General features: G+C 34.9%; 1 long non-coding RNA gene across 1 annotated transcript; it reads left to right on the top strand.

Annotated features, from left to right (window-relative positions):
- Nucleotides 1-392: 392 nt before the first annotated feature.
- Nucleotides 393-7,288, top strand: LOC126689092 (uncharacterized). The gene is made up of 3 exons (XR_007644422.1): nucleotides 393-563; nucleotides 1,167-1,218; nucleotides 6,989-7,288. It is a non-coding gene; the product is annotated as an uncharacterized LOC126689092 (long non-coding RNA).
- The last annotated feature ends 1,850 nt before the right edge of the window (nucleotides 7,289-9,138 follow it).

Below are 9,138 nucleotides of genomic sequence, written 5' to 3' on the forward strand. Positions count from 1 at the left end.
TTACAGATGGCTCAGAATCAAGTGAAGATAAATGCTGACCGTCATCGCCAAGAACAAGAATTTGAACATGGTAATTTTGTCTATCTCAAGCTCCAGCCCTTTCAACAAAGGTCAATATATATGAGTTTGTAGAAACATGAAACTTTCATCTCAGTTTTATGGCCCATTCTGTGTACTTGAGTGAGTGGGAAAGGTGGCTTATCGCCTAGAATTACCACCAAAACTCACTTTTGCATCTAGTATTGTAATATCCCAGTCAGACAAAAAAAAAAAAAAAAAAAAAAAAGGGCAGATTTCTTTTAGTTCCCACGTGCCTCCCAACTACCCCACCTAACACCCTTCCCCACCACTCATTTTCACTCATCCCCTTATCTCTTTGACCGACTCCTCACTTCTCATTTCTTTTTTTCTTTCTTCTTTTTCATTTCTGGTCTAACACTTCTCTTCACTCTCTCAAACTCTCCCGACAGTACCTCCATACCACTATTTCCACCATCATTTTTCGATAAGATCACTGGAAAATTCTTGTGAACCTATAAGCACCTTCACACCCTTTTTTTGAGGTAAAAATTTCTAATCTTTTTGGTGGGTTTTACACTTTTGCTTGAGGTTATTGTTTATCAAAGCTTTAATAATGATACCCATGTGATTTATGAACATTGGAAGTAATATTTATTTGTTTGTATGTATGAGTTTTGTATTGGTAGAATTATTTGATGAGTGGGTATATGGTTTGTGCTAATGATGAGTACCTAAGGTTTATTTATGGTGGAAAATTTAGGGGTTTTGAGTTATAACATGTGATGGTTGGTAAATCTAATTTTTCATTGCCATTGGGTTTATTTGGACCTAGTTGAAGTTCTAAATTTCTTGTCCTAGAGGATATTTTGATTTTACTTTCATGAGTCTCTGATTGATGTAGTGTAAATTTTATGAAAGCTAGTCATGATGTTGGAGATGATATTAAATTGGTTAACTTTATAAATTGGAGTTTATGCCCTGTGAATCAATTTGTTGAGAAACTTTGGAAGTGGAATACATTATTATTGATGAGGTTAAATACTAGGCTTGCCTAATTAAGTTCTCTTTTGGCAATTCCTAAATTGTTGCTAGATGCAATTTCAAGCTCTATGCTTATTGTGATAGGTTTACTTAATATTCTTTAGGTTCTAGCTAATCTCCTTGGAGCTTGGAGAATTAGGATTTTGCGGTTGCGAGGTAAGTAGCTTTTTAATGGGGTTTTTGAAAAATAAACATTTTGCATAAATGTTGTTTTGGGGTTGGACATGCTTTTGGAAACTACTTATGGAAACTATATTTTCCTAAAAACTATTGTGTCGTAACCTTAATATATATATGATTATATATGAAAATGCATCATATTTAGTATTACATTTGGGGAAATGCATGAATTGTTGATATGGAAAAATGAGCATCTTTTATTTAATCTTTGATAAGAAAAATCTACAGGTATCCTTGGGATGCTTTTCTCATGTTTTAGACCCTTTTGGGTTTGGGGTGTGACAGTTATGGTATCAGAGCTTAGGTTATGATTCTGTAGACTTTGAGAATAAGAGTTGATTTTTATCTAAGTCAGAGCATTAGGGGTTTGATGAATTCTTTATTTTGTACCTTTGTTTCAACTTCCACCTACTATTCCTTTTTCCTTATCTATCTTTTCTATGCTAACCTTCTATGTTGCCTTGTGATTTACTTGCTTGTTTTTTTGGGTATAGGTATAAGTACCTTGGTACACTATGCCTCCTAAAAAGAAAGCACATAAAGTAAGGCATGCAGATGAGGTTGCAGCTCCAGAGCATGGTCTTAGGCAATGCCAAGAGCATGAGAGATTTATCACTCCTGTTGGTGGTGAGATTGATGAGGTGGCAAACAGGATCTATGCTAGGATTGCTAGATCGGTCTAGGGTGGTAAGTATAGGTAGGAGGGTTGTTCTTTTGTGGAGTTCCATAAGCAAAACCCTCCAACATTTAATGGGGAGCCTGATCCAATGGCAGCAGAATTGGTTGCTAAAGATGGAAAAGTTATTGAGAGCCCTGAATTACTTGATTTTGAGTTATCGGTTTCTACCCTTGTTGGTGATACTTTAATGACTAATCTTGTGCTTAAGTATTGTATAATTTGTATTGAGGGTAGAGAGTTATTGGCTGATTTAGTGTTACTAGATATGCATGATTTTGATGTCATTTTGGGCATGGATTGGTTGGCTTCTTAACATACTAGTGTGCGTTGTTTTGAGAAAAATGATGGGTCTATGAGGTTATGTAGCGATTACCGTGAGCTAAATAGAGTTACTATTAAGAAAAATATCCTTTGCCTCATATTGATGACCTATTTGATCAGTTGTAAAGAGCACAAGTATTTTATAAGATTGGTCTTGTTCTGGTTACCACTAGTTAAATATTAAGGGTGAGGACATACCGAAAACGGCTTTCAGACTAGATATGATCATTATGAATTTTTGGTGATGTCGTTTGGATTAACTAATGCCCCTGCTGCTTTTATGGACTTGATGAATAGGGTATTTCATGAGTACTTGGATCGATTTGTCATTGTGTTCATTGATGATATTTTGATTTATTCTAAGAGTCAAGAAGAGCATGAAGAACACGTGAAGATTGTTTTACAGATTCTAAGAGAAAGGAAGTTGTATGCTAAACTGAAGAAGTGTGAATTCTGGTTGAATCAAGCAGTATTCTTGGGTCATGTGATATCTAAGGATGGAATTAGAGTGGATCCTAATAAGATAGAAGTGGTGGTTAATTGGGATAGGCCTACAAATGTGAGTGAGGTTAGAAGTTTCTTGGGCCTTGCTAGTTACTATAGAAGATTTGTAGAGGGATTTTCCTGTATTGTAGCTCATTTGACACAATTAACTCGAAAAAATGTTAAATTCGAGTGGAATGAAGAATGTGAGAAAAGCTTCCAAGAGCTAAAGCAGAGATTGTTCACAGCTCTAGTATTAACTATCCCTTCAAGTACGGGGGGTTTTGTCATTTATAGTGATGCTTCTCATAAGGGACTTGGTTGTATGTTGAAGCAAAATGGGAAGGTTGTGGCTTATGCCTCTCATCAGTTGAAAAATTATGAAAAAAATTATCCCACTCATGACATGGAGTTGGCTGCAATTGTTTTTACTTTGAAAATTTGGAGACATTATTTGTATGGGGAAAGATGAGAGTTTCTCACTGATCATAAAAGTTTAAAGTATTTCTTTACCCAGAAGGAGTTAAATGTGAGGCAATGAAGATGGTTGGAACGAGTTAAGGATTATGATCGCTCTATTAACTATCATCCTGGTAAGGCTAATATTGTAGTTGATTCTCTTAGTAGAAAGTCTTCAAGTTTTTCAACTGCTTTGCTAACCACTCGAAAGGAAATTATTCGAGATCTTGAAAGGATGGAGATTGAGGTTGTTATGGGCCATTCAGAGGCCTACCTAGCTAGTTTGAGTGTTCAACCAACCTTGGTGGAAAGAATTAAATTGTCACAGGTCGATGACCCACATTTAAAGGAAATCATGGATGAGGCGCGTAGTGGAAAGAAACCCGAATTTTCTATTTCTGAGGATGGTGCTTTGAGATTTGGGAGTAGACTTTGTGTACCAAATGATCCATTGATTAAAAAGGATATCTTAGAGGAGGCTCACTATTCTCTATATACAATACATCCGGGTAGTACAAAGATGTACCATGATCTTCGTGAAAACTTTTGGTGGAATAATATGAAGAGAGAGATTGCTCACTTTGTAGAGCAATGCTTGACTTGTTAGCAGGTTAAGGTGTTGCACCAATGACCCTTAGGTTTGTTAGGAGAAAATTAATATGGATTTTGTTTTAGGATTGTCGAGATCTCCTAAGGGTGACGATGCTATTTGGGTGATTGTTGATAGAATGACAAAATCAGCTCATTTTCTCCTTATTCGGATGAATTACTCTCTTGATTAGTTAGCACAGCTCTATGTTGATGAGATTGTGAGACTTCATGGAGTACCCCTTCTATTGTTTCAGATAGAGATCCAAGGTTTACTTCTCATTTTAGGGGTGGTGTGCAAAAGGCCTTAGGTACTAGATTGGATTTTAGCACAGCCTTCCACCCTCAGACAAATGGACAGTTTGAAAGGACTATTCAAACTTTAGAAGATATGTTGAGAGCATGTGTTTTGGATTTTAATGGGAGTTGGGCTAGTCACTTACCTTTGGTGGAGTTTGCTTACAATAATAGTTACCATTCAAGTATTAAAGCAGCACCTTATGAGGCTTTGCATGGGAGAAAGTGTAGATCCCCAATTTGTTGGGATGAGGTGGGAGAACGAAAAATCTTGGGGCTAGAGATTATTCAGAGGACTTGTGAAAAGGTAAATCAGATTCGTGATAGACTACGAGCAGCACAAAGTAGACAGAAAAGCTATTATGACATTAAAAGGAAGGCTTTGGAACTTGAAATTGGAGATAAAGTTTTCCTACAGGTTGCACCAATGGAAGGAGTAATGTGATTTGGTAAGAAGGGTAAGTTAAGCCCTAGGTTTGTAGGGCCTTTTGAGGTCTTGGAGAGAGTGGATGAAGTTGCATATAGAATTGCCCTACCATTGGCCCTGTCAGGAATTCATAATGTTTTCCATGAGTCTATGTTAAGGAAATACATTCCTGATCCTTCACATGTTTTGAGTTATGAGCCTCTTCAGATTAGAGATGACTTATCATATGAAGAAGTTCCAGTAGAGATTTTGGATCGTAAGGAGCAAGTGCTTCGCAATAGAACAATATCTTGGGTAAAGGTACTTTGGAAGAATCATTCAGTGAAATAGGCATCTTGGGAGCGTGAGGATGATATGTTGTCAAGATACCCAAGCCTTTTTCAGAATCAAGGTACGTAAAATTTCGAGGATGAAATTTTTATAAGAGGGGAAGAATGTAACGTCCCAGTTAGACACACACAAAAAAAAAAAAAGGGGGGGGGGGGCAGATTTCTTTTAGTTCCCACGTGCCTCCCAACTACCCCACCTAACACCCTTCCCCACCACTCATTTTCACTCATCCCCTTATCTCTTTGACCGGCTCCTCACTTCTCATTTCTTTATTTTTTCTTCTTTTTCATTTCCGGTCTAACACTTCTCTTCACTCTCTCAAACTCTCCCGACAGTACCTCCATACCACCATTTCCACCATCATTTTCTGGTAAGATCACCAGAAAATTCTTGTGAACCTATAAGCACCTTCACACCCTTTTTTTGAGGTAAAAATTTCTAATCTTTTTGGTGGGTTTTACACTTTTGCTTGAGGTTATTGTTTATCTAAGCTTTAATAATGATACCCATGTGATTTATGAACATTGGAAATGATATTTATTTGTTTGTATGTATGGGTTTTGTATTGGTGGAATTATTTGATGAGTGGGTATATGGTTTGTGCTAATAATGACTACCTAAGGTTTATTTATGGTGGAAAATTTAGGGGTTTTGAGTTATAACATGTGATGGTTGGTAAATCTAATTTTCCATTGCCATTGGGTTTATTTGGACCTAGTTAAAGTTCTAAATTTCTTGTCTTGGAGGATATTTTGATTTTGTTTTCATGGGTCTCTTATTGATGTAGTGTAAATTTTATGGAAGTTAGTCATGATGTTGGAGATCATATTAAATGGGTTAACTTTATAAATTGGAGTTTATGCCTTGTGAATCAATTTGTTGAGAAATTTTGGAAGTGGAATACATCATTATTGATGAGGGTTAAATACTAGGCCTACCTAATTAAGTGCTCTTTTGGCAATTCCTAAATTGTGGTTAGATGCAATTTCAAGCTCTATGCTTATTGTGATAGGTTTACTTAATATTGTTTAGGTTCTAGCTAATCTCCTTGGAGCTTGGAGAATTAGGATTTTACGGTTGTGAGGTAAGTAGCTTTTTAATGGGATTTTTGAAAAATAAACATTTTGCATAAATGTTGTTTTGGGGTTGAACACGCTTTTGGAAACTACTTATGGAAACTATATTTTCCTAAAAATTATTGTGTTGTAACCTTAATATATATATATATATATATATATATATATATATATATGATTATATATGAAAATGCATCATATTTGGTATTGCATTTGAGGAAATGCATGAATTGTTGATATAGAAAAATGAACATCTTTTAATTAATCTTAGATTTTATGGTATATTAAAAAATTTAAAGGATGCTTATCTTGTCTTATTATATGGGAAATTGATAAAAAATCTCTTGACAAAAATGAAGTTGAAAACCTTAAAAACTTTGTATAAGTTAGATTATTTAAGGTTTTTCTGAAACTACCTGGATATGAACTATGTGTTTCAAAGTAATGTAACCTGTGAGTTGTTTTAACACCATGTCATGTGTGATTTCCCGATGATCACCCGATTTGGTCTCCATAGTCTTTGTGACAATAGAATCAAATCCAGGTCAGTGCCCTTTCACTTTGGATGACGTGTTCATCCCTGTTGCCTATGAGGGGAAGAGGTTCCTTGATTGTGTGTGGGTGAGGCTACTGTCCATGGGGCCAAGAAACCACATTTAAGAGAGGTCCTATTTGACGCGCTTTTTCTGCTGCCCATGGGGGGAGAGAAAAACCTTGAGGGTATGGGTGAGGCTGTTGTCCTTGGGGTCAAGAGTTTGCATACCGGAGAGGACAATATCATGCCAGTTGTGAATGGGTAGATCCCCTAACTAGCCTATTTGGTAGTGTGGTAAAATTTGTGATAATTTATCTTATGTTAGATATTATGGTTTTGGAAATTATATTGTTTATGCTCACAGATTATAGTATATAGTTTCAAGGTATTTACTTTGAGAAACTTTGCGTTTCATTATTTAATCATTCTTGTCATATTATTATTATTATTATTATTGAAAATGAAACTTGCATTTCCCCCACCCCCATTAATTATGCTATATACTGGGCGTTAGTTCATCCCACCCTCTAACAGTTTTTTAAATTTACTAGCTATACCTTGGGTATGGAGCTTACTTCTTTGGTGATGATTAGAGTGCTATGTTATTTTTGGAGACTTTTGCTGTAAATGGTTGGTGACTCGATCTTGCTATGTTCAACGAGATCTTAATTAATTCTATTGGAGGTGGGCTGCTTGAGGTTTGTTAGCCTTTGGCGTGGTAGGCCTAGACTCGATGTTAAGGTCCTTAATCTTGATAAGATTATGACTTTGTGTAATTTAATGAGCTTTGTAATATATTCATGTATTATGTGGAGGTACATGATTTTTAGTTATTATTTGTAAATGTGTTATGGAGTTCTAACTTGTAATGTGGAGATTTTAGTATAATTATGTATTCTTAATGTTGTGAAAAAGAAAGGAAAATAAAGATCTCCTATAGTTTGATTTGCCAAAAAGGAAAAATCTACAGATACCCTAAAGATGTTTTTCTCATGTTTTAGACCCTTTTGGGTTTGGGGTGTGACAAGTATTCCATGTTTCTCAGCTAAAGAAACAGTTAGGTGCAGCTGACTGTACAATTGTAGAATTACCAATTGTCACCAAGGAAGGAATAGTGACTTTGGAGCCTAATCGGATCGTCGACTTCTGTTAGGTGAAAAGTGGCAAAAAAGTGCTACAAGAGGCTTTGGTTCTGTGGACCGGTACAAGTGTTGAGGATGCTACGTTAGCAGAGCCATGTATTTGGGTGGGGGGCCATGGCCCCCCCAAAATTTTGAAAATTTCCTTTATATATATATATATATATATATATATATGGACAAAACTTAGATACAATATCTTAGGTGCTGTTCCTTAGATTCCTCTCTTAAGATTCAGCCATGTGGCTACTTAACTAAAAGATACATTTTCATCCCATGAGAAAAAATCCACATGGCAGAATTTTAAAAGAGAAATTTAAGGAACAACACCTAAGTATTGTACCTAAGTCTTACCATAAATATATATATATATATATATAATGTGCATTGATAGCATATTTATATCATTGTTAGAAAGTATTATCATACTTATTTTGAGTTAATTCATGCATTTTATATTTGGTTTTGGAATAATGCTAAATAATCAATTTTGTGCTCAATTGAATTTTATTGCGTGAATTTGTCCTTTGTAGGAGAATGAAATTAAACAAGTGGATTTGTGCAAAAAAGAAAGGTAATGGACTTTACTTTTACAAGGGCCATGATGAAGTTAAAGAAGGCCAACCCAATTAAATTTAAGTCCAATTGGAGAATGAAACAAAGGAAATTTGCACCAAATCCAAGTCCAATTCAGATTAGGATTCCAACCTGCACATCAGTTAGTATTTTTAGCATAACTTTCGGCTTAGATATCCAATCGAGATCATTCAAGTTGGGCTGGAAATTTAACTTAAAGGGCTACAACTTTGTAGTTTACCAAAAGTCCGAATTCTGAAGTTAAATGGGCCAAAATCGTCAGTTAATTGAAGCCTAAAAATCTGGGATTTTCTCCAAACAGGAATTCAACTTGTAATAAGATTTCTTGACCTATTTAAAAGCTCTTTAGAGCAAAATTCAGAGGAGGCTAGTGCTAGGTTTGAGATGCAAAAAAAAAAAAATTGGAGCAAGAGTCAGTGCCGCATGTGGCTTCTCTATAGCTTTTCTCTATGATAGCATTGTGACTATTTCCTTCTCTATTTTATGTGTCTAGTTTAATGTTTAGTATTTTATTCTTGTTTTTTATTTCAATTACCATGAGTAGCTAAATTTATAATTGGGGTTGAGTATGAAACCTTGTTAAAGATTATTAGTAATATTTATGTAATTTGATTTTTTCCACAATATTTGTTTTTTAATGATTTAAATTGTTCTTGCTTCATATCAATTGACTAATATGAGATTCTAGATATGAGTTCAATCATGTTTTTCTCATGATTTAGGATTTATCTTAATTAATTGAATGCTTGGTTTATTATTTTTTTATTATAAAATTGGATATTTCTTGTGATTTGTTTGTCAATGGATACAATCGATGATTTGATTTTATACTTAAGAAGCAAAGAAGAACATGGTTTAGATATTTAAATAGAATTTTTAATGATAATATTTTCCATGGTAGCAAGATTGATTTTTAGATTATCATGTAGGGGTTGGGAAAAATTAACGATTATAAATATATGCTA

Source organism: Quercus robur, chromosome 1, assembly GCF_932294415.1.
Source record: "Quercus robur chromosome 1, dhQueRobu3.1, whole genome shotgun sequence".
NCBI lineage: Eukaryota > Viridiplantae > Streptophyta > Magnoliopsida > Fagales > Fagaceae > Quercus > Quercus robur.